The sequence below is a fragment of the Pinus tabuliformis genome, chromosome 1_2 (assembly GCF_031772625.1).
Source record: "Pinus tabuliformis cultivar Carrire ecotype Pingquan chromosome 1_2, CPIR1, whole genome shotgun sequence".
In the NCBI taxonomy this organism is placed as follows: Eukaryota; Viridiplantae; Streptophyta; class Pinopsida; order Pinales; family Pinaceae; genus Pinus; species Pinus tabuliformis.
This window is the reverse complement of record NC_142298.1, coordinates 191,748,145-191,775,641: the sequence shown is the minus strand read 5'-3', so window position 1 is coordinate 191,775,641 and position 27,497 is coordinate 191,748,145. Positions and strand designations below refer to the sequence as shown.

The 27,497-nt window shown below is 37.8% G+C and overlaps 1 pseudogene; it reads right to left on the bottom strand.

The window, feature by feature from the left end:
* Window positions 1-202: 202 nt before the first annotated feature.
* On the bottom strand, window positions 203-27,497 carry LOC149205142 (ABC transporter C family member 9 pseudogene; annotated as a pseudogene).

Below are 27,497 nucleotides of genomic sequence, written 5' to 3'. Positions count from 1 at the left end.
GTTCAGGCCTCCCAAGTTGGCACTATGATTGAAGAATTATAGGCACAAGTCAAAGAGTTTCAGTTGAAGCTGGCACCTAAAACCAACCGAGAGGAAAAATAGTACCAAGCACGCATCCACGAGGCCACACAATGGATTAATCAAATGCACCAATAGGAAACACAATTTGGCAACTTAGTTAGTTCCAGCTAGACCTGCTATGTCAAGGGATGAGAAACAACGGGTCGGTTTTCAGCATAATAACCAAATTAGTGTTAAGCATATTTTTACGTGCAGCGAGGGGCCTAATCACAACGAACACTCCGCTACACAAAAAGATACATAGAGGAACATAAGCCTTACTACCACTGACATTGACAGTTCCAAATATTTTTGGAATCTCTCCCAATATGCAAGACAAAAGGCTTGACTTACCTGATCCAACAATTCCACAAACTGCCACCCTCATCCCTCTCCTGACCTGCAAATGTATATTTTTGAGAGTTGGTTGTTCCAAAGGAACCCAGTTGAAATGCCCATTTTTTATATCAATTGTTAACTCAGTTAAATGGGTAGGGATTATTTCAACTACATCTTCTTGTAATTCTTGCTCTTGAAGAAAGGCAGTGACACGATCGAGGGACACTTTTGTTTGTGCAAGTATTGAAAGGAGGTCTGGAAGATTATAAATAGGTTCTTGAAGTCTTCTAAATGGTTCCAATGCTTAGAGGAACTCTACTAGCTGTCAAAGAGATTCCCATGAGGATGGTGGCATCGAATGTTATTGTTGATATAACTGCGGATGCTCCCCAGAAAGTGAATATTGTAGTAGCTCCATGTTGAAGTGACTTTCGAAGCCAACCATACTCAATTTTTCTCAAATCCTCCAATTTTTCTAAATATCTCATCTTCCAAGCTTGTAGTTTTGAGTATTTTCATGCTTTTTAATATTTCCGACGTAGCTTTCATCCGTTCATCTTTTGATTCCATGATCTTCGTATGAAAGTTCTTTTATTTTATTTTAAGTGGTAGGTTTTCCACCATCACGAGCAATGTAGGCAAATCCTGAAAGTGATTCCATGCCTAAGTTGTTATAAATAATATACATTGCAAGCAGAATCTGTATAGGAAGCATCTAGATTGTGTTTAAATACCATGCAAAGTCTCAAATACGCTGGAAATCTACACTCATATAGTTAATTATTTCCCCACTTCTGTGACCCTGACGAGCCTGACTTTACAGATGAAGGCCTTTCTTATATATATGTGCTGTAAGGTCTGCTCGTAGGCACATTCCAAGTTGCCTTGCCCCAAAAATCCATTGCCTTTGTGATATAGTCTTAATAGGCTTTGCACCAAAAAACGCACTGGCTAGCATATAGCCTTTATGTGTAGAACGCTGCTTTCTAGTAAAAAAATTTACAAAATCATCAATCAAGTGTGGATCAACATAAGATGCGGTTGCATTTATTACTGCAAAAAGAGCAACTTTTCTCCAAATAAACAGGATAAAAACTTTTGACATGGATGGTTAATTGCATTCAGAGCAACTTTTCTCCAAATAAACAGGATAACAACTTTTGACATGGATGGCTTTTTTGAAGGATGCTTTTGTTTAAGGAAATCTACTTTTTCCTCGAATGAAGGATAAACATCATCAACAGAGTCCTTCTTTTCAACGTTTGGTATGTCATCGAGTTCCAGGGGTTTCTTAATGCCAACACGAAACAAGGGATTGGGCCAAGAAAATGTGATAAGACTAAATATACTCGCGTTGGCATATGGTGATTTTAGATTTGTATCTGGATGCTTCACTGCAGTGGAACCCAAAAATGGTTCTTCAAGCTCTGATGTGGAGCTGTATATGTCTGTGTCTCCCTGCATAGCAACACGGAACAAAACGAGGCATATGAATAAAGTGAAAAAATCTATATATGCATCCGTGGATATTTCCCTGTATTCAACTATAGAGTTGATATCAGTTAGAGAGGAGAGAGTTGATTGCACATAAGAGAATATCCCCCAGATTCGCAAAATGATTGGGTGTCTCCTACGAATTGTCTTTCTTATATTGGATGTGATTATAGACACAAATGACCATGTGAATGTTAGTATAATATCTTCTACAACTACAGAAGCATGCCATGCACATTTCCTTTGTATGCCATGAAATATATCCCATAGAGTGACTAGAAAATAGGAGGTTGAGAGTAAACAACAACAGAGAGTAGTATTGTAGAGGAAACTCAATTTGATTGTTGAACCTGAAGTGTTGGGGGTTGTCTCCTTGTTTGTTCCATTGGAGGACATTTCATGCTTTAAATCTGCAGGGTTGTTGGTAAAATGTTGGGTAATCCTTCCCCTGATAAAGGTCATGAAGAAGCCGCTAAGGAAGCTAAGATGGATGACAATATCAACTATCTGTCCGGTGCAAGGTCCAAATAAAAGACTAGATCCTTGCCATTGGAGAAACCCGCCCAGGAATTGAAGACACTGATGTTGAAGATGATAAAGCAATTTAAACTGATAAATATACAACAAACTATATTTAGTTATTGTCATTTTGGCACTTCGGGTTTCATATTCATGCACATAAATGTAAATGTGAATAATTAAACACCAAATATTCAAGTTTGTTGATTCACATTGCAAGTAAGGGTAGACTAAATCACATAAGTTTGTTGATTCACATTGCAAGTAAGGGTAGACTAAATCACATCGAATTGCATAAGATATAACTTCCCAGGTACATGAAGACTGCGAGTAATGCTTATGCTTGCTTTGGATCTGTAATAAGACGATCGTTAACTACGGAAAAGGGTATTGGTACGTTAAGGAATGCAACTTATGCTTTCGTGTTTGGTGTTTTGTAGATAATTAATATTATTTGTTTGTTCTTATCTGGTTGCACCTTTTGATCTTACCCACGATCGATGACCTACATTTACATTTTATTAATACTGATAGGGACTTGCTGCTTCGCAGCTCCACTTATTAATAATTGCCCACGATCGATGACCTACATTTACATTTTATTAACACTGGTAAGGACTTGCTGCTTCGCAGCTCCACTTATTATTATTATTAATAGAATCAAATATGTCAATTTATTGCCTCGCTATCATATTAATTAATTAAAATTTTTTGGAAGGCCTTTGTGTGGGTTTAGGTTTGCAGTTTACTAGTTTAGTGAAGTGTGTTCTAACATTGAGGTTTTGGTTTGTATCTAAGTCCTCACCTAATGGAAGTCATTTTTTAATATATTATATAATTGTTTATATATATATATATATATATTACATGCATTATCCATATATAATTATTACTTGCACTTTGTTTTTTTATTATCATATTTTGAATTATAATATACATGAATATTAAATCTTGTTGTACCAAGTAGTATGGGAGAAATGTTGTAAGTTTATGTTATGTTATGTAAATTTTTTAACTCAGTAAATTACATAACAATAAAAATAAAAATAAAAATAAAATACAATTAAAAATTAATAAAATATAAAAATACAATTAATAATTATAATATTAATTAAAACATTATGACTATGTCAAATTACATAAAAATAAAAATAAATAAATTTAATAATTATCAGTTAGTAATAATTAAACCAACCTTGATCCATCTTAACTCCAAATCTATCAAGTACCGAGAGAGATAAAATCTCTTGAGGTGCAAACCTCTTTTAGAGTGAAAAGAGATTTGATCTCTCTCAATACTTAGTAGATATAGAATTAAGATGGATCTAGGCTAGTCATAATTATAATACGATGCTTTTAATTTCATTTCTAAATATATTATTTCACTAATACTAAACTGCATTAATAGACATGAAAATAATTTTATATATTTAAATTTATATATTTTGAAATATATAAATGTATTCTAATTGCTATGATTCCCCTACCTCTCCATGGTATAGAAAACCTATATTTTGAAACATAAAATGCCTTCCCAAAATAAATAAAAATATACAACTTCTTCCTTTTTTTAACTAAAAACACTCATTGTAGATACCGAGGTGCCTTTATAAAAAATATTTTCCTTCATATTAAAAGGATGTGATCCTAGAAGTGTTACTCTTGGAAGTTGGAAGTTTTGTTGGATGATCTTTAGGTTGTATAAAAGATTTTCGCCGAGAAATAATCAAGTTTGATTATTTGCATATTAAAGTGGGTATATATGTGTATATATCCTAAGAATTTTTTGTGTTTATTGATTAATAATTATAATAGGATTTACACTTAGATTTATATGTGCATAGTTACATTATTTCATTAGAAATTTTACATCGGCCATGCAAATCATGTAACTCAAAGTCAATTATTTAGAGGATTCTTGGAAATGCAAAGCAATGGCCAAGTCATTGGTCGAGCTAGAGCGAAAGGCTCTTACATTATGGTTGTTGGTTGAATATCCATGTCATCCAATCATTACAACATTTGTATAAACTTTGACTGGAATGAAGCTCGAGATCCAATCACCAAAATAATGTATGCCTTTTTTATATTCTATTCCTAATAAAGAATTTATATTTTATAAATAATAAAGGTTACCTAGTGGCAAGTAGATGCGACCACAAAGTTAGAAATTCTTAATATCTTAAAATATTCAAAATTGATAAGGATAAATAAAATATTACTATTATGTCAAATGGTCACTGTAATTAAATTGGTTTTGACAAATTTCTATATATATGGTTTTAATTTTAATATTAATTGGTGACGATAAAAATCATGAGATATCAGTTATTAACTTTCTAAATAATATGATAAAATAATAATATAACTACATATAATTATATCTATATATAAAGAGGGAAGAGAAGTTGGTTAGAAATTTCTTTAATCAATCACATAAAATCATAGAGATCTTTAATAAGGTTAATAATCAATTTTGCATATAGATTTTAACTAAAACTGGTTATGCATGCCAAGGACTCATAGGCCTCAAGGTTGCAACTTGACTCTGATATCATATGTAACAATCTAGAATTAAAATATACAAACTACTTACATCAAAAAATGTTATTAATAATTGATACAAAATATTCATTGATTTAGCATAAAATTTTCGAAAACCATGAACATCAAATACTTACCTATAAATTGAAGATGTGTCGTACTATTGATTATGAATTCGTGACACTAATTGAATCCCACTAACCACAACTTTTTTTGGGGGTCTACTCTCCACCCAACCATAGGTGCAACTACACATATTCTTTTTATAGTTGGCCACCGTCAAGCCCACAATAGACTGCTACTATCACAGTATCCTTTGTCTCATAACACTCTCCTTCAAAAAGAATGTGATGCTAGCCTAAGCCGACAATATCCACAGTATGCATATAAAATGCATAATCTCATTTATCCCAGGAATTTCAATCTCCCTGCCTAGTCAAACCTTCATAAATTAAGGTTTAAGGCCCCTTAATAAAATCTCATGCGGAAATGTTTCAAAGACTATTCAATAGTCTAAACCTTAATTAACCTCTCCAACAGAATCTTATTCAAACCTCATAAACTTTGGTTAATTCTTAAGCCCGCACATTTCTTAAGCCCACACATATATTAACCATACCCTCTTACTCTAGTTTCGTATTTACTCAACACTAATCATACCATGGTTAATTGTCCTTAATTCGCTTTATTTCTATTATAACCTCATATAATAGAAATATACATAAACCACATTTAACCTTACCTACCCACTTTTTCCACGACCTTGACACATTTTCTGAGGCCCACCTTTATCGGTTCAATCTCCACCATCGATTTCAATCCATTAGACCAACGGCTATCGCATGGTCTCCACTCATCCTCTAGAACTCAAATAAATTTAACTCACATCGATAAACTTTTCGAGTTCGCTCAAGCCCAAGCTTTATTGGCTTCAATCTTCGCCATTGATCTCATCATCTAATCTGACGGTTGACATTACACCCGATCAACCAACCTAATCGTTGATCCTCCACCGTTTGATCAAGGCACACTTGATCCAACGGTCAATAGCGATATCGCACAGGAATCTTGCATGACTTTTACCTGCACCTTGTGGAGCCGATAAGGATTATAAATCCTTAATCTATAAATGTTCGAGTCTTTTCTAAGATTAACGTCCAATCACTTTATGACCCGATATCTGTTGGATATACGAGGTCATCAAATCTACAACCTGTGGGTCTTCAACTAACACATGGTTTAAAAACACCTTAACCCCCCACAATTGACTGTGATAAAAAGGGTTGAACATGAGATCGACAGCTAGGAGTGAGTGCGGAGCTTCAACCACAATCAAGACATCTGAACACTCCTATTCCCCACAGTTGCTGTCACCGTCGATCTAATGGATTTGTCGATCTGACAATCCAGATCTATTCCTCCACCATTTTCTTCTGACATTAATATTCATCGATCTCAAGGATCTGACGATTCCCGTTCATCATCACTTCACTTCTTTGACCTTTCCTTTACATCGTTTTTATGCTATTTCACAATGCTTCCGTGGTTTCAGGTTTTACTTCAAGGTTTCTAGTCTTCAGATGTCCTACAACACAACTTCCTCCTGAGCTTAACTCTGTTGGTGCCTTTATGCTTCCTTCACCTTCACTGTAACATTAAAGGCTTCCTCCTGTATTGTCAGTGTGTGTAAAGCCGTAACACCTCTATGTTACTTTTCTCTATATTTCGCCTTCTGATTATGCACATGCAACCTATGTTACGCAAAATAACTAAAGATCATACACAATCTGTATCTCGATTACTCAATACACACACATGAACTGAAAATCAAGTTGTTTGTATTAATAAACAAGTATTTACACAGAAACTCTCTCCTTGGCCTAATCTTCAGTATCAGTGGCCTCTGTTTTCCTACCTGCCCGTAGGCTTACAACCAAACCTCTAACTCACAACCTCTAACTAGCTAACCAGCTAACTATCTAACTTGACTAACTTGCTAACCCCTGACTATGCCTTTTAGGCTTACATTTATACAAAAAGGATTCTACAACCAATTCCTGGTTTAGATCCATAACCTTCTCAACAAAACCCTAAAATATCTTCCTTATCTCTAAGGATCCTCCCTAATCCACAAAATCATGAACTAACTCCTAATCTAAGTTTTACAATTAATTATCAAATCTTTCAATCTCTCAACTATCCTAATTCTCTCATGTTCTCCTACATTCGAGAACATTTACAAATATGCTTCACTATACTTAATTAAATCCTTATTCTAGTTTCTCTCATTAAAATCACTCAAAACCTTAATAATTACATTAATTCAACACTTAGGAAACCAACTTCCTTAAAACATAAGACTCCATATGTCTACTAAAATACAATGATTCTTCTAAGTTGAATGCTCCTGCATTAGACTCCCAAAGTAGAAAACATTCATGATCTCCTGATCATGTGTCTTCATATGTTGATAGAAAACCTCCAGGGTCCCAAACTTTAGTTTGTAGTTTTCTGAATGCTCTGCACCTTTGTTGTTGTTCTACGTCTGCTGTCTTCTATTTCATCTTCCTCTCCTTGTCAATCAGGTTCAAGTTCTAATTGATCATCCTTCCTACTGTTGTCAATCTTCTCCATATGGACTGTTTCATCATCAACTACCATAATTCTTCAATCTCCACTTCCATCACATCCTTGGACTGGTCCATACTCTACCACTTAATGTTACCTCTTTCTCTTTGTTTTAGGATGTTGTTGTTGTTCACTAACTCTTCAATCTGTTGTTCTTCTCTTTGAAGTTGTCGAATTCTTACTCTCACTTGTTTTCTGCTAATTCTTACATTTTCTTCCATTCCTACTTGTTCTGCCTCCCTTTCATCCTTACCCTCTCTCATGATTATCTCTTTCTACATTGAATCCTGACTTTCCAGAATTCTCTCCAACAATTGAACATCTTTGTTCCATGGATTAAATTCTTCCATAGAATCCTCTTCTACCATCTTTACTTGGCTACTCATCTGTGCCAAATTTCCTCCAGCATCTGCAACTAAACCTGCACTCACAAAACAATTATTAAAATAAAAAACATAAGGCCTCAGTGCCTCTTCTTCCTTTGGCAACACTTCAGTATGCTGCTCTGATTTCTCCTCTTCTATCAGCACATTGGTATGCTGATTCAACCTCTTGAAAGAATTCTCTAATATACTCTCAAGACTATCAATTAGTCTCCCCTCCACATCATCTACTCTAATGATGTCTTTCTGCTCTTGTCCACTGTAGTGAACTCCTTCCTATACAATCACACTGTCATACTCTGAATTTTCCATCAAATACTCCATCGACTCAATTTCTCTGTGACACTTCATAAGTACTTCATCATTATTTATGATTCCTGCATTTATACACGAATTATCAGTTTGAAAATTACAAGGTTTAATAGTCTCAATTGTTGCTTCACATATCAGTTCTTCAGACTGAATTTCATCTCCTTTCACTAGAAATTTTTTCTGTGTTGTCACAGCTTCAAACATCAATGTATTACTAAATTATTTCTACTGCAATAATTCACTGCTTTTCTCATTCAAGAGACATTCTCCATCATTATTTACTTCAGAGTTTTTATCTTCTAAAAGATACTCTTCCATACTTTTGACAGCTTCAAATGATTGCTCATCCTCTGCAAAACCTGTAATCACATCAAATTTATTAGATTCAACAATATAAGGTTTTACATTCTCCTGTTGCTTTGCATTTGTCCACAAGTTCAGAAATTCATCAATAATTCCATCTTCTTCACCCATAAATTCACCCTGCTCTGGTTCACAAATGGACAATTCCATTTCCACCTCAGCTTCTCTAAGTTTTTCCATCAGCCACTTTACTGCGTTTTTCTTCAAGACCCAACCTAGTCTTTGGTTTTCCTCAAGTATCATCCTCAATACATTGAGTTGTTCTTTCATCTTTGCAATTTCCTTGTCAAGTTCCTCTTGAATTATTCTCTTGCCATTTACCCCAGCATCCTCCTTCTTCACTTTTCTTCTGCTGTGGTTTTCCTCAGAACCTCTGCTATGACTATCAGTAGTCATTTTCTCCTTCTTTATCTTCATGAACTCCCTACTCACTTACTATGAGCTACACTAAAGCCTCTGCAACAAAAAGTCCTCCCTGCTACCTCTTACCTCACCAAGCTTTCCTCTGTACTTGGTCTTTTGGCAAGCACTTGGTTATCTGTCTCTGGAACCTCTTTTGAACACTTCTCTCTGCTCCTTCTAGGCTTCAACTCATCTACATCTTCTAAGAACACAACTGTCCTCTTGTATTTCAATCACAATGAAATACTTGGTTCTGACCACCTCTTCTTTCACTTAGAAACTCTTACAAGCATCCTTCATTACTTAGCAATTCTACCCACATCCTTTGTGGAATTGCCTTTGTGAGCTGCAACAATACCTCTACAGTAACAAGTCTCCTTCTTGTTCATATGCCTCACTAAGCTTCTCTCCTTTGAGCTTAGTCTATTAACATTTCTCTGGTTCTTTCCTCTGGAACCAATTGAGCACTCCTTGCTCTAAGTTGTTGCAATCTTCTCACCTTCTTATGTTGCTACCTATGAAACAATAAAAATATTACACACTCTCCAATATTCAAATCAAGTTAAAAAAAACATAGCATCTCACCTTCAAGACCTCTGCATGATCTTGTTCTACCATTCACCTACACTTTGAATGGATTGTCCTCTGTTTTTTGCATCTGAAAATTCTCCCAATATTATGCTATACTTTATCTCTGTGTGCCTACTGGTTGTCAGATTAAAATCTGATCTCTTCTTTCCTGCATACACATCTTAAAACATAACTCTGTTCTAAATTCTTTTCAAAGAAATTTTCACATAGAATTTCTTTGTGTTGTTCCGATACCAAATGTTTCAACCAAAATTCTGCTCCGATACCAAAATGATGCCAGCTTAAACCGACAATACCCACAGTATGCATATAAAATACATAATCTCATTTATCCCAGGAATTTCAATCTCCCTGCCTAGTCAAACCTTCATAAATTAAGGTTTAAGGCCCCTTAATAAAATCTCATGCGGAAATGTTTCAAATACTATTCAATAGTCTAAACCTTAATTAACCTCTCCAGTAGAATCTTATTCAACCCTCATAAAATTTGGTTACTTCTTAAACCCGCGCGTATTAACCATACCATCTTACTCTGGTTTCAGATTTACTCAACACTAATCGTACCATGGTTAATTTCCCTTAATCCGCTTTATTTCTATTATAACCTCATATAATAGAAATAAACATAAACCGCATTTAACCTTACCTTTCCACTTTTTCCACGGCCTTGACACATTTTCCGAGGCCCACCTTTATCAGTTCAATCTCCACCATCTATTTCATTCCATCCGATCAACGGCTATCGGGTGGTCTCCCCTCATCCTTTGGAACTCAAACAACTTTAACTTGCATCGATAAAATTTTTGGGTCTACTCAGGCCCAAGCTTTATCGACTTCAATCTCCACCATTGATCTCATCATCTAATCCGACAGTTGATGTTACACCTTGATCCTCCACCGTTTGATCAAGGCACAATTGATCCAACGATTAGTAGCGATATCGCACGGGAATCTTGCATGACGTTTACCCGCGCCTTACGGAGCCGATAAGGATTATAAATCCTTAATCTATAAATGTTCAGGTCCATTCTGAGATTAACATCTAATCACTTTATGATCCAATATCCATTGGATATACGAGGTCATCAAATCTACGACTTGCGGGTCTTCAACTAGCACATGGATTAAAAACACCTTAACCCCCAGCAGTTGACTATGATCAAAAAGGTTGAACATGAGATCAACAGCTAAGAGCGAGTGCGGAGCTTCAACCATGATCAAGACATCCAAACACTCCTATTCTTCGCAGTTGTTTTCACCGTCGATCTAATGGATTTGTCGATATGACGATCCAGATCTATTCCTCCACCATTTTCTTCTAACATTAATATCTGTCGATCTTAAGGATCCGACGATTCTTGTTCATCGTCACTTCACTTCTTTGACCTTCCCTTTACGTCATTTTTATGCCATTTCTCAGTGTTTCTGTGGTTTTGGGTTTTACTTCAGGGTTTCTAGTCTTTAGATGTCCTGCATCACAACTTCCTCTTGAGCTTAACTCCGCTCACGCCTTTATGCTTCCTTCACCTTCATTATAACATTAAAGGCTTCCTCCTATACTGTCAGTGTGTGTAAAGCCGTAACACCTCTCTGTTACTCTTCTCTGTATTTCTCCTTTTGATTCTACACTTGCAACCTATGTTACGCAGAATAACTCAAGATCATACACAATCTATATCTTGATTACTTAATACACACACATGAACTCAAAATCAAGTTGTTTGTATTAATAAACAAGTATTTACACAGATACTCTCTCCTTGGCCTGATCTTCAGTATCAGTGGCCTCTATTTTCCTACCTGCCTGTAGGCTTACAATCAAACCTCTAACTCACAACCTCTAACTAGCTAACCAACTGTTATAGACATATTTGGGCACTGCAACCCCAAACTCATATGTCCGTAAACCAAGGGCTCTTTATTCCCTAAAAGTGTTGTTTCATACCCTAAAGGATCATGGTCAACTGATTACATCATTTCCCAGAAGTTCCACCTAAAAAACTACTCAGAATTGGCCAAAACTGGACCATACTGACTGCTCCATGGTCAAGGTGTGATGCAGACTGGCTGCCACACTAGCTAGGTGCAATGCATACTGAAATGGCCTTCTGTGGGGTGTGATGAGGGAGAATAGACAAATGGTAGAGACAGTTTGCCAAGTGGAAGCTCATGGAATCTTCCAAAAACTTCTCATGTGACACTTGCCTCTTTGAATTTGCCTAGGGATGAGTAAGAGATCAATGAAATCTCTAAGTGGAACCAAGAACTATCAGTGGAATGAAAATAATTAAAAACCAGAGCTGACTCACACCCTTGCAGGACATCTATAAATGGATCCCTCATCTGAGAGATCTAGAGGCTGGAATTTTGTAATTTGTAAGGAAGTGCTATTGGTTTATCTGTGAGAAGAGACATTGTATTGTTGGGTGATCTTGCTTTTCATGAGGCTAAGAGGGCTTCTATGCTGGGAGGATGATGCTGGATCAGACAGCTGGGTTGTAATCCTCTCTTCTACTATTAATAAAGTTCTTTGAGTTTTCCTCCATATAATCGTGTATTTGTGAATCTTATTGTTTCTGAATGCAATTGTATGGTCAATGTGTTTCTGATTCTGCATTGTTTATGATGTTTTAGATAGAGATGCTTTGATGGTTTTCTGACTCTACAGGTACTCTTTGAAACAGGACAAGTAAGAGAAGAGTGGCAAACTCTATCAAGGGAAAAAGAAATCAAGCAAGGATCAAAGTGGAAGATCTAGATTGGTCCTCTTTTCTTCCCTCTTATTTATTACACCTAAAGGAAATCTCGAATTGCTTTGATTGTTTGTTTCTAAGATAGCTACCCATCTTAGTGGGACTAGCAGTTCGAATCGACACTAGTTTTCCCTGAAACAAAATGGCGACTCCACTGGGGAATGAGTAGTTTTTTTTTGTTTTTTTTATTTTTTGCTTTATAAACTACAGACGGAGCCTGAAGTTAGCCAACTAGCCTTTGAAATGCCTTTGCTATGCAATTGCAAAGTAGATGAATGCTGCTTCAGTCAATCTCCGGGTTGGTTTATGAACTGAACATCTGACTTACAAGCACTCTAAGTGCCCTTGTGGTAGCTCAATAACCTCATAAGATCATACCCCTATACTTTGTTTTACCGTCCATCATAACTCAACCTAAAACACTGAACTTAGCTGCAAATTTTGAGCAAAAACAAAGCTCAGTTTCACTCCCTGGTCCATCGCATTGTCTGTAACTGGGCAGCCTGTATGCATCGCACCTCCCATGTGTTGCAGGTGAGATGCATCCATGTTTCCCTGTGTTGCAGGTGCGATGATTGAGTGATACTTCTTTCTCTCTTTGAAAGTTGGTTTTTTCTCCTTGTTTTGAGCTCTATTTAGTAGTTTTTCTATTCATGATCAGTATTTTCTTGCTGAAACCTTCTTCCTTCACATTTTTCAGCTTCCATTAGTAAGGAATTGCAATTTTTTGTGTATTTGTGACTCATTTACAGTCTTCCTTTGTCGAAAGTAGCTTAATCGAACTGCCATTTTTTGACGCAAGTGTCGTAATTGTCATTTTGAATCAAAAGAAGAGTGTCGTAAAGTCTTCCTCTTCTACATAGTTGATTGTACTTTTTCATTGTACTTGATTTTATTTATTAGTATTAGAAGTGTCGAAAATAGTTTTCAATTCGAAATCGAAAAGTGTCGTCTTAGTCTTCCTTTCGTTTTGAAAAGAAATTGCCAAAATGTCGCTTTAAAAGAAAATAGTTCAGATCTATACTTAGCTTTCCTTTTTGGCATTCACACATTAAGGAAACAGAAAAAAAAATACATGCATGTGCATTTGCATTTTGACTGCATGTAGAATATGATTTAGGAAAATGCATTTAGTGTGTGCTCTATGCTCTCTGCTGAAAGAAAATCATAATCTTCTTTCCTTAGTAGCTAGGATTTTCATTGCTAAAAGAAAATAAACAATTGTTTATCATTTTAGATTGCATATTTAGGAATTTTACATCTACATCATGTGGTGAACCTTGAAAGGCAAACTTCTAAGCAGGATCAACTCTAAAATAAATCTCAATGAACATAAAAACAATTTGGAACCTAATGCAACGCATCTAGAAGTATAGGCTAGAGACTTGTTCCGGTGTCGTAAAACCTAGTAACTATCATTTTCATCGAAGGTTGGGTGATTCCTCCTCTTTGATACAACAAGTGCTAGTACGGACTTGTGCTCCCCATACCATCGAGTATATATTCGGAGACCACAATAGGCTGATATCCTTTATCCGTAGAAAGCCTGTCTGCCACCCTATCGATCACAATGCACTGAACACATTATTCGGGAAGATTGACTGCCATACATAAGTCTTTGGTAATTTCTCTATCATTTATCACCAAGGTGTATTTTGCAGTTTTGTGATTGGTAATCCCTCTGTCTAGATTTCCAGAGTAGTCACTTTTGTTCTTTTTCGACTCCTTAAAAGAAAAGGTCCATCTGAGCACTTGTCACTTCAGGCTCAATAAAAATTGAAGGCGACTAGAGTCATCTTTAGCTTTTTCTCGACTCTTAAAAATTGCAAAAACAAGTTGTGTCAAAGCATCTTTCAAATTTATTTGAATCGGAATAACTTTTTCCCCTTTAATTTTGAGTTGATCAAGTAATCTGCAATTGTGGAAGAAAGTCAATCAAAACCCCGTCGTTCACGAAGACTAGCGAGTCAATCGTCTTTGACCTCGGAGATGAAACCATCTCGGGCAAAATGGTCTCGTTTAACTGAGTCCAATTCACCTAATTTATTTGAAACTTATGTTTCAACATCATCAGAGACTACAATTACTCCAATTATTTCTAGTACATCTGCCTTTACAGAAAAAGTTCCACAGTTACAAGAGGACATTAGAACTGATCCTAGTGTAACGGTTGACACTTCTATTCCTAAAACAGCTCCATCTAGGGCTAAGATAGAAATTGAAGTTCACTTACTTGAACGCCTGGAAGTTGAGTTCCAGAATTCAGAAGGTGTCACCCCTCCAGTATCTGTTACTGAAGAAGCTACACTTTCTTCGGCTCCAGAAATATTTTACAGACTTGACGGTCTACCTCTTCCACCTGGATTGATTTCCATAGAAGAGATAGTAGAGGATCTTCCATCCAGTACCCCAGTGCATTTTGGAACTGGGATCCACTTATATCCTTCTACTACAGAAGTTAGTTCTTTTAATTGTCCTTCATTGCAAGTTCCTATCGAATCGCTAGGAAAGCTTTTGGATAGACTAAATATGTCTGAGCAACCATCAACATCTAGGATTGTGTCAACTGACATGGCTACAGTAGAACTTCCTGCTTCCGTTCCTACAATGTTTGTTGGTATACCGTCTGTCCCAACTAGTTATCAACAACAAGCCGGAGTCCACTCAAGGACTGTTTCGACGACATGGTCTGTTCCTATTTATTCATCTAGAATCTCATCTAGTATTTCTTGTGTTGAAACTCAACAAGTTGATCCAATATGTCTTCAAAGGCTAATCTACCCTTTAAGCACTGGATTTACACCATATGGGGGGTAGTATGCCTTTTCATTGTCCCTCCTGGAGAACAACCATATGAGAGTTTACAACAAATTTATGGTCAAACTGGAATTACATCTAGCAGTTGGGTACCAATACTGCCTCAACAACCAAGGGTTGTATATTCAATGCAACCAGTCCAACCTGTGTTGAATATTCCCATTACACCTACTATTGTGACTGTATCGCAAGTACAAGCGCTACCTGTTGTGTGTCAACCTCAAGTCTCTCAGGTTGCAATACAACAGCCTCTCGTCTCCGCGATTCAATCACAACATCAGGTTAGTGCCTCCTTACCTAAAATGACTCAGGCTCAAACAAATACTATCACTCCACATCTTGGTCAATCATCTAGTATTGGACAATAGCAAATGGTCCAAAAACCATGGTTGGTACAATATCAACAACCGCAATTCCAGTAATCTTACCAAGGACCTGAGCAACAAGGCTTTGTAAGTAACAGGCAGCCATATTTCCAAAATGTTTATCAACAACCATATTACTATGGTTATGCCCACCAACCTTATCAAAGTTACTAGCATCAGATACATTATGCTAGTATGCAAAGACCTACTACTCAGGCGATTCCATCTTATCTTGGGTATGCTTCGCCTAACCTGAATCAACAGTTGCCCTTTGTAGAAACTCTAGAATTATCAGATCTAAACCGGCTGACGAATGATCCAATTGCTTATGCCCCTTAGTGGCCAGTGATTCCTCATAAACTTCCCTCTGATATTCCTAAATTCAATGGAATTCCAGGTGAAGATCCATCGAATCATGTAATGACATTCCATTTGTGGTGCTCATCCAACACCCTGAATGATGATTCGATTAAGCTTCGCCTTTTTCAATGAACTCTAACTGGTCTGATAGCAAAATGGTATATTGAATTGCCTAGAGCTTCATTTGATAACTTCAACGCCCTTGCCACTACCTTTTTAACCCATTTTTAGTTACCCATAAGGTACGAAATAGGGACAGAACTCCTTACCAACTTTAAACAGACGAAAGCCAATCACATATCTGATCATATTCATGAGTGCCGGTGTCGTCGAAGAATGGTAAAGACGTATGTTCCTGATCAGCTTTTAGCTGAATGGTTTATAAAGTCATTGTTACCCTCTATTATAGAAGATGTGGCTAATGGAGGAGTTGTCACTGAAGAGAAAGTCATTGCTCGTGCACAATATTTAGACTTGATATATACTCAGTCTGGCATGCTCTACGACAAAATTCCTGACGCTCCTAGACCAGAATTTTCCATTCCTCTCCCTCCTAAATCAAACAAGGACTCTCATGTCGGCGATGACGTGATCGATACCACAAGCATGAAAACTGCAAAGGCTACATCTAAAAAATCCCGTGCAGTTTCTAGTCAAAAGCATATGAAGAACCTCTTGCCTCGAAGATTAATGCCGTGTCAACCGACAAGGTCAAAAATCCTAAGCAACCAGGGGGCAAGAATAAAGGGACAAACAAAAAGAAGAAACAAGAAGATTCAACTCCTGAGAAACCTTTTGGAAACCCTACTGGATGAAAGAAACCTAATCAACCATGTTTCATATGTGATGAGGACCATTACACGAAAGATTGTCCACATCAAGCTGAGGTCACGAAGTTTTTTAAGAAGACTTCAAATACCTCTGCGGTATTGACTGATCTGTTTCCAAACCCAGAAACTAATTTTGTTGCTAGTGATCTTGCTTCCCCATCCCAAGTGGTTATGATATCCATCTCAAAATAGAAAAATGATGCTTTGATATCAACAAGGAATAAAGATTATGGAAATCCACAGTCATCGAACAACAAGGCTACAGATCAACTTGGTAGTTCGACAACAACTTTGCCAGAAGTTGTTCCACCAATCATTCCTAAATTAACAATAAAACTGCATAAGGGAGTAGTACATAAATTGACGTTTAATCCTCGTGCTCGAGCAGCACAAAATTATAATATAGTGGAGGATCTGGCCCAATCGCCATCCACTATGTCAACACTTGAAGTACTGCAAAATTTCCCCTCCAAAAAATAGGCTTTGTTATCAGTGATAGGTGGGATTGATCCAGTGGATTCCAATCTAGTGGCCTTTAATCATAAAGGATACAGACCTCAGTTACTAGCCCAGCTCGCTTTCCTCATACAGGTAAAATCCCTCAACAAAATTGTTCATCGAACAATCATTGGTGATAGGGAATCTACCTGTATTATGTCAATGAGTTGCTGGAAAACTTTAGGCTCTCCACCCTTGTCACGATCATCAACAACATTAAAAGCGTTCGATGGAAGAACATACATGCCATATGGGATATTAAGTAACTTGCAAATCGAACTGGGGGGAAAGACAGTGGAAATTGAAGTCGAGGTCATTGATGGAAACCTTGACTACAATATCCTACTGGGTAGCCCCTGGATTTATGCTATGGCTACGGTTGTGTCAACATATTTTAGAAAGATTGCATTCCCCTTTCAAGGCGGAATTACAATCATTGACCAACTAACCTTCCTCCCCAACAGTTCGCAAGTTACCGGAAGCATTCCATTGATCCATGGAAGCTCTCAATCGCTTCAAAATATCAGAGTAGGTCTCCTAAAAGACCCTTCCTTAATGGGTACTTTTTCCCTTCCGCCTTTGAGTAATCTGGCAGAAGTGGCCACAGTGGAAACCTGTCACATGATATCTTTTACATCGTCAAATATTAAGAAGAATTCTGAACATTTTGTTAGCATGGATCATCGCCAAGTGTTGCCCCCAAGCCCTATAGAATTGTTGTAGCAATCAATATTCTAGGCATAGGAGGCAAACCCAAATCAATGCTGGGCAAGCGTTTGGATAGATAGGTCTCTAGAGTATGGCACCTCTTCTGATCCTTGGTCTCATGTACATTCTACAGATGAAGGAATCATTCAGTTAATGATGATAGGAGAGGCACCATGGGAAGATCACCACAATTGTTCCCAGCTTCAAGATAACAACGAAGATTATTCTAACGACCTTAATCATCCATCAGTTTTTTATTTTCTATCAAATACTATAAATACGGTGGATTCTGAGTGAAATCTGTCCAATATTGAAGAAACTATTGCCATTAATATCTTGACCAAACCTAATGTTGTAGAGAATATTCATGTTGGCAAATCTTGTTCTCCTTCAGAACTGGAAATATACTGCGCTCTCTTTCGTGAATTCAGAGATGTCTTTGCATGGTCATATGAAGAAATGCCAGGCATTGACTCGAGTATCGTTGAACATGAAATCAAGATGTATCCAGATGTCAAACCAGTACGACAATGGCTTCGACCAGTTCACCCAAAGAAAGCCGTTTCCATTAAGGCAGAAGTTGAAAAACTTTTACATGATGGTTTCATTTACCCTGTTCCTCTAATTGATTGGGTATCGAATATTGTTCCTGTGATGAAAAAGCAAGGAACGATTAGAGTGTGCGTCGATTACAGGGATGTAAATCAAGCTTGTCCAAAGGACAACTACCCTACACCCTTCATCAACCAGATAATTGATGAATGTGCTGGATGCGAAGTCTTTTCATTTATGGATGGATTTTCCAGATACAATCAAATAAATATCTGCCCACAGGACTAGTCGAAGATTGCATTTATATGTCCATGGGGCACATTCGCATACTGCAAATGCCCTTTTGGTTTAAAGAATGCAGGGGCAACATTTTAGAGGGCAATGAACTACACCTTCCATGACATCAAACACATCGTTCAACCATATCTCAACGATCTACTGGCTCATTCACAAAAGCGGATTGATCACCTTCAGCATTTGAGAGTTATATTTCTACGTTGCTGACACTACAAGATATGACTCAATCCACACAAGTGTGTGTTTTGTGTTGGTTCTGGTTGATTACTTGGTTTTGTAGTTTCTAAGGACGAAATTTGACTCGACCCATGTAAGGTTTAGGCAATCATCGACATGCCTCCACCTTCAAATTTGCTGCAGATTCAGAAACTCCAAGGGAAAGCAAACTTTCTAAGGAGGTTCATTCCAAATTACGTTGAACTTGCTAAAGGTTATATGCTTCTTTTGAAAAAAGAAGTACCCTTCAACTGGGATCAGGTTGTGCAAGCTTCCTTTGATGCTTTGAAAATCTCCCCAGTAAAAGCATCATTAATGTATGCTCCTGACTATCAAAAAGACTTTAACCTGTATCTCACTGCTACAGATACAACCATCGCGATGGTTTTAGTACAAGAAGACAATGGAAGAGAACATCTTGTGTATTATTTAGGCCGGAACTTAAATGATACCAAAAGTAAGTACTCCTATGTTGAAAAGCTGGCTTTAGCAGCTGTTCAAGTAGTACAGAGATTTCGACACTATATACTATTTCGCAAAACTACCATTTTGTCAGATTGCAACCCTATGACCTACATCCTGTTGCATCAATTGCTAAGGGACAAGTATTCAAAATGGATAGCCATTTTGCAAGAGTTTGATCTGGAATTCACCAAATCCAAATCAAAGAAATATCTAGTCTTCGCGGAGTTACTTTGTGACCTCCCATCGTCATCCAATGATTTAACATCTAAAGCATCAATCATGGATGAAACTCTGTTTATGATATCATCAAGCGACCCATGGTACGAAGATATACTAATCTATCTCCAAACCCAAACCTTTAGGCCTAACACCTCTCGCTCGGAACAGCGACGTACTCGATACCAAGCAAAAGACTACATGATCGTCGATGATACACTTTACCGTCGTGGTGTCGATATAGTTCTGCAAAGGTGCCTCACACATGAGGAGGCTGAAAAAGTCCTGAATGATTGTCATTCGCATGTGGGGGGCATCTATTTGGTTACGCTACTGCACAGAAAATCTTATGGCCTACTATCTTGAAAGATTGCATAATAGCAGTCAGAAGTTGCCATGCTTGTCAAAATTTTGATCGCAAAACCATATTACCACCTGCACCACTGCATCCAGTAGATGCTGTTGGGCCATTTTCCAAATGGGGCATAGATTTCATGACATGTAACCCCACCTCAGCCGGGGGGCATGGGTATATCATAGTCGTTGTTGACTATTTTACAAAATTGGCTGAAGCGATGCCTACACTAAACAACAACGATGAAACGACTGCTCTTTTCTTTTTCAATCATGTAGTCTCTAGGTTCGTGTTCCACAGGCTATAATCACAGATCATGGATCACATTTTCGCAATCACATGATGGTTGAATTGACTGCCAAATTAGGACTATCCCACGATAGTTCTCCTCCATATTATCCACAGGCTAACAAATAGGTTGAAGTGATAAACAAAGTCCTAAAGCGCATGCTGCAAAGAATGATTGGAGTCCACAAACGGGATTGACATTTAATCCTGTACTCAGCTCTATGGGCATATAGGACTTCGGTGAGAAATGCGACTGGATTTACGCCTTTTCAGTTGGTGTATGGCCTGGAAGCTGTCTTACCAATTCAGTGTGAAATTTCATCTCTAAAGCTCGCAATCGATCTACTTCCCGAAACTTCAGAGGAAGAGGCTCGTTTCTTGGAACTAATCCACTTGGATGAAACCCGTCGTGACACCGTGCTGGCTAACGAAGCACATAAGAAACGTGTCAAAGCGCAATTTGAAAAAAATGTCAAGCCTCGTGTCTTCTCAGAAGGTGACTTGGTCTTACTCTATAATCAAGACTCTGATAAATTGGGAGCAGGTAAGTTCAAATCATTATGGATGGGCCCCTACATTGTTAAGCGAGTATTAGCAAAAGGAGCCTATAAGCTGGTAGATTACGATGGAATTCCACTGTCGCAACCTCGAAACGGGTTGTATCTTAAGCGGTACTATGATTGATTGAGTGTAGTAATCTCTTTATAGATATGCTTTTGTTTCATTTTTTTTTCGTCAAGAGTTGTCATTTTGGTTAGGTAATCCACTTTGCATTTGTTGCAAATGTCAGACTTTTTGGAAACATTCGTTGGGTACGCCGACGGAGCTAGTCGTAGAACACAAAACTTATCTTCTGTAGGCTGGGCCATCTTTGCTCCAAGTGATGAGTTAGTGAGTTTCAGAGGGATATGTATTGGTCAATCAACGAGCAACATCGCTGAGTATAGCACGTTGATGGAACTTCTCTCTGATGCCATTTCACATGGCATACGTCTACTTGTTGTCAGGCTAGATTTGTAACTCGTCATTCTACAGCTTATTGGCGTCTATTCATTTCAGAACCCAGCTATCTATCGTATGTTCCTAAGGGTCAGGATTTTGGAAAGGCTGTTTGATTCCATTCAATATCAACACATTTCAAGAAACTTAAACACATTAACTGATTCATTAGTGAATTATGTGTTAGACAGACATTTGCAGCATTTGTAAAGAAAAGCACTGCATATCAACACTTGCATCTAGATCACATAACTTAACCAAAATAAACTCCGAAAATCAAAACTATATAACTGTTCATAGTTTCACATAATGTTTTGTGTACAAGGCAAAATCGGTCATGCGACCAAGAAACTCAAAAGTAAATGCAGAAAAGCATCCTATACTAATGATGCTAGTGATAACATGTCAACGCCTGTGCAATCATATGTAAGAGCCTAGTCCATCGACTCGGCATGCCAGTATTATGGCGTTGTAACCTCAGAGGTAACTCGTCAGTCCTCACATCTTGAATACCAAGGGTAAGACCCTTGATCTGATCCTGCAATACTGCCAGGGTCTCTGCTATGTCCAGATCACGAAGGACAACCCTCCCTATAGCCTCTCCTGCTGGAACGTTAGTTGTCGCCCTTGGGCGTGCCGCTGGTTGCACTGGCCCAACATCTACACAAGTACATGGGTTCAATTAGTCTTGATAAATCAAAAAAATATTATAAAACTGATAAACAAAGATATGGTCAAATCATCTTTACCTATCACACCCCACTGCTCGCCAGCTGGTAATGCCAAATCTGGGTCACCACGGAAATCCATCCCGACATATGGATACTCTGAGAAGACCATCTCCTGACGATCGAACCACTCAAAGAAGGCATCAGAGAAAGAAATTTGTGGCTGACCAACATGTCTGGCCATGAGATCAACCCATCTCTACATCCTGGGTTCCCTCGGTGTTGGAAATCCTAGTGAAATATGCTGAGGCTGCATCAGTGGGATCCTCTCCAAGGCAAAAGCAGTCAAAATGGAACCATAGCCAAAGTTCTTGGATCTTCCATTCTTTACCTTAGAGAGTTGTTCTTTTATCACCGGAAGTACCGCCTCACACCAGTTGAATACCTTTGGTTCCAAGCATTCCAAAGCATACTGCACATAAGATCTGTTTGCCAAATGAAGAGCCGCGCTACTAACCAATCTAGCAAAGGTGAATAAAATGGTCCTCAGAGACCGATCAGTGACATCCTAGATATTGATCTTGTCATCTCTGCTAGGGTGAGATCCATCTCTACAAAGTTGATGGATATAATCTCTCATCGATTCGCCCCCACAGGTGGATCCCAACAGTGAAAGAGGGGCACCACACCTCGATAACCCCGTCAAAAAGTAGATATCCTCGACTGTCAGTGGAATAGATTTGCCTCTAATCTGGAATACCTGGTTGATCGGATCCCAAGCATTGAGAAAATATTGCAACAAACTAATTTGTTGCCTCATGCTAGATATATGGAAGAATTTGAGCAAACCACAGTTTCACAATGCAGTAACAGTACCCTAATCATGTAAGGCAATCATGTCTTCTTCTTCATGTTCGTGTTCATGCCATGTAACAACCATCTTGATCCAATAAATATCTGAGTCACAGACAAAAGATGAATTAGGATCCAAATTTGAGCAAAAACAGGCAAAATTTTCATGAAAAATCACTGTGTAAAGTTTCCTTTCTGCACCCATCGCACCCTGCCAGTTAGCAAGGTGAGATGCATACTGACTGGCCAGTGTCTAGCTTAGTATGCATCGCACCTTTCGATGTAGACCAGGTGCGATGGACAGAGAACGAGTTCTTCAAACCCCAGGGGCCCAGAACCAAGGAAAAACTTGCTCAAAATCAGAAAAAGATGGAATGAAAATGAAGAGCTCAGGGTTAGCTCCTACTTGGTCCTAATGGCACGGAGAATAGTCCACCAGATCTCCCAAAATCAGCTGATGAAATTTGAGGGGGAAAACCACTCCAAAGCTCCAAAATACCAAATTTGAAATGAAATGGTAAAAATGAGAGGTAAAACTACTTTTATGTTACTATTCACGTACTCCAAGTAAAATGTTAGTTTTAATTCATTTTTCAGGCATGTATATGTGTATTTCTAATCAATTTGATGGAGAAATTGAGCAGGTTGAAGGACCAAGGAAAGAATCTAACGTGTTAAATGGTAAACCAAATATATTTGACCAATATTAAGAGAAATGTTCCCGTAAGGTTCAAGCTCATTGAAAAATGAAACCACCTTTGGTAAATAACCTTTGTGATCACCTTGCTATCAGCCTTTTTGAACCTTGGTTGTGTTCTTACCATCTCCTCCATTCATTTGGCCGATCATACGCTTCCACTTGATTGTTTACCCTTTTGAGGAATAGCTGTGACGAGTGATTCTGATTACCACCCTCCTAACACTGCCATGTTTTGAGAAGTTCCAAACTTACCTAGAACCAGTTGCTACCCAAAAATACCACTCATTCCTAAAAAATGAGTCCCTTTAAACTCTTTTTAGACTCGTTAAATATAAAAATATTGTTGAGCCATTGGCCTTTCCAGCTCATTAAAGTAAAGGGAACGCCATCCCTCCCATATATTTTAATCTTTTTGGACATGAGGGATTATCAAACAAAAATATCGAGTGCTTTTCTTTTTCAGCTCGTTAAAGCGATCAAAAAGTCATCCCTTTCATATTATTTTATACTTTTTCAGACTTAAGGGATTATGCCATGAAAAAGGACTGTTGGAGTTTCCTTTTCGTACCTTTTCAAATTCTCTAAATAAGAAAAGGACCGAGTTATCTTTGTCGTTAAACTTGTTAAAAAAATAGAGACAAACTTGTCCGCCTAGATAAGAACGAGTCTCACTGATGCTAGGCTCGCTAAAAACAAAGCGACAGGTTTTACCGAAGGGAAAATTATAGACCAAGCATATGTTATCCTCCTCAAGATTGACAAAAATAAAGAGGTACTAGTCAGCAATGACTGGGGAAAAAGGGAAGAAAACCTGAAGAATTTTATTGGTAGCAGTTCGCTCTTGAACATGACACTTTCACTCCATCACCATGATTGAGTTGGGTTGGGTTTTTTTGTTCACCATATCACCATTGGTCCTCCGTACCATCCATGAGGTTAACGCTACTAGTCCATATCAGTGTTGCCGACATGTTCAAGAGAAGTCATTCAAAGAATTCACCATCCAAAAAATGCCTCATCCACTACAATACCTCCACCCTTCATTTTCCATGACCGCCATTCCTGAACCTTATATCATCAGATCGTTTTCACCTCCAGAAAAATAATTTGGTTCGTTTCGCATCCTAGATGTGGGATACATCAAGGCCCTCCTACGACAGGTCACTTCTTGTTGACATCAGCTCATTATCCAAGAAGTTGACTTAGAAACAACCCTTTTAGTACTTTGAAGCTTGCATGCCTTAATGGCAAGTTTCTCACTTCTGGCGACAGGTTTAGATCAATGACCTTCGACCGAAAGATTTTGCGTGGTGTTCGACATCAGCTCATATGTTCACACCATGTGAATTGTACTGTAGTACCTTGAGGGTTATTATCATTATTGGTGATTCCTCTCGCACCTGTTAACAGCTTACATTATTGGCTGGTAATCAAGTGATGTCTTTCCATGTTCAACTTCAGAACATATTTTCACATGGATCGACTTGTATAATCGGGCAAAGATTGAATGAGTTTGAAGACCCCATATCTACTTTCATCCATCTGGGCTGCAATATATTCAGGAACGTAAAGACATCAAATGTGCACAAAATCTACATAGATAGTCATCTAAGTAAAAGAAGATGAATCTTCATATGAAGAATCACTTTGTCCTATGTACATGAAAATGAATGTATGAAGCTGAGCATGGGAATGCCCGCCTCAACTAGATCATGAAAATAATATGATGATGATGTATTGTATTGTATTTTATACAGGTCACCTTCCAGTTCGAATACCTTGGATCCTCATGATAAAGCATTTAACCCGACATCAGAAGATTTACAACCTCATGCTTTAGGGGGCAGCTGTTATAGACATATTTGGGCACTGCAACCCCAAACTCATATGTCCATAAACCAAGGGCTCTTTAGTCCCTAAAAGTGTTGTTTCATACCCTAAAGGATCATGGTCAATTTATTACATCATTTCCCAGAAGTTCCACCTGAAAATCTACTCAGAACTGGCCAAAACTGGACCATACTGACTGCTCCATGGTCAAGGTGTGATGCATACTGGCTGCCACACTAGCCAAGTGTGATGCATGCTGAAATGACCTTCTGTGAGGTGCGATGAGCGAGAATAGACAAATGGCAGAGACAATTTTCTAAGTGGAAGCTCAAGGAATCTTCCAGAAACTTCTCCTGTGACGCTTGCCTCTCTGAATTTTCCCAGGGATGAGTAAGAGATCAATGAAATCTCCAAGTGGAACCAAGAAATATCAGTGGAATGAAACTAATCAAAAACCTAGAGCTAACTCACACCCTTGCAAGACATCTATAAATGGATCCCTCATCTGAGAGATCTGGAGGCTGGAATTTTGTAATTTGTAAGGAAGTGCTATTGGTTTATCTGTGAGAAGAGACATTTTATTGTTGGGTGATCTTGCTTTTCATGAGGTGAAGAGGGCTTCTATGCTAGGAGGATGATGCTGGATCAGACAGCTGGGTTGTAATCCTCTCTTCTACTATTAATAATGTTCTTTGAGTTTTCCTCCATATAATCGTGTATTTGTGAATCTTATTGTTTATGAATGCAATTGTATGGTCAATGTGTTTTTGATTCTGCATTGTTTATGATGTTTTAGATAGAGGTGCTTTGATGTTTTTCTGTTACTTTGACTCTATAGGTACTCTTTGAAACGGGACAAGTAAGAGAAGAGTGGTAAACTCTATCAAGTGAAAGAGAAATCAAGCAAGGATCAAAGCGGAAGATCCAGGTTGGTCCTCTTTTCTTCCCTCTTATCTATTACACCTAAAGGAAATCTCGAATTGATTTGATTGTTTGTTTCTAAGATAGCTACCCATCTTAGTGGGACTAGCAGTTCGAATCGACACAAGTTTTCCCTGAAACACCAACTAACTATCTAACTTGACTAACTAACTAACCCCTGACTATGCCTTTTAGGCTTACATTTATACAAAAAGGATTCTGCAACCAATTCCTAGCTTAGATCCATAACCATCTCAACAAAATCCTAAAATCTATTCCTTATCTCTAAGGATCCTCCCTAATCCACAAAATCATGAGCTAACTCCTAATCTAAGTTTTACAATTAATTCTCAAATCTCTCAATCTCTCAACTATCTTGATTCTCTCATGTTCTCCTACATTCGAGAACATTTACAAATATGCCTCACTATACTTAATTAAATCCCTCTTTTAGCTTCTCTCATTAAAATCACTCAAAACATTAATAATTACATTAATTCAACACTTAGGAAACCAACTTCCTTAAAACATAAGACCCCCCTATGTCTACTAAAATACAATGATTCTTCTGAGCTGAGTGTTGTTGCATCAGACTCCCAAAGTAGAAAACTTTCATGATCTCCTAATCATGTGTCTTCATATGTTGATAGAAAACCTCTAGGGTCCCAAACTTTAGTTTGTAGTTGTCTAAATGCTCTGCACCTTTGCTACTGATGTATGCATGCTATTTTCTATTTCATCTTCCTCTCCTTGTCAATCAAGTTCAAATTCTGATTGATCATCCTTCCTACTGCTGTCAATCTTCTCCATATGGACTGTTTCATCATCAACTACCATAATTCTTCAATCTTTATTTCCAGCACATCCTTGGACTGGTCCACACTTTGCCACTTACTGTTACCTCTTTCTCTTTGTTTCAGGTTGTTTCTACTGTTCACTAACTCTTCAAACTGTTGTTCTTCTCTTTGAAGTTGTTGAATTCTTAATCTTACTCATTTTCTGCTTATTCTTACTTTTTCTCTCATTCTTACTTGTTTTTCCTCCCTTTCATCCTTACCCTCTCTCATGATTATCCCTTTCTGCATTGAATCCTGACTTTCTGGCATTCTCTCCAACAATTGAACATCTTTGTTCCATGGATTAAATTTTTCCACAGAATCCTCTTCTACCAT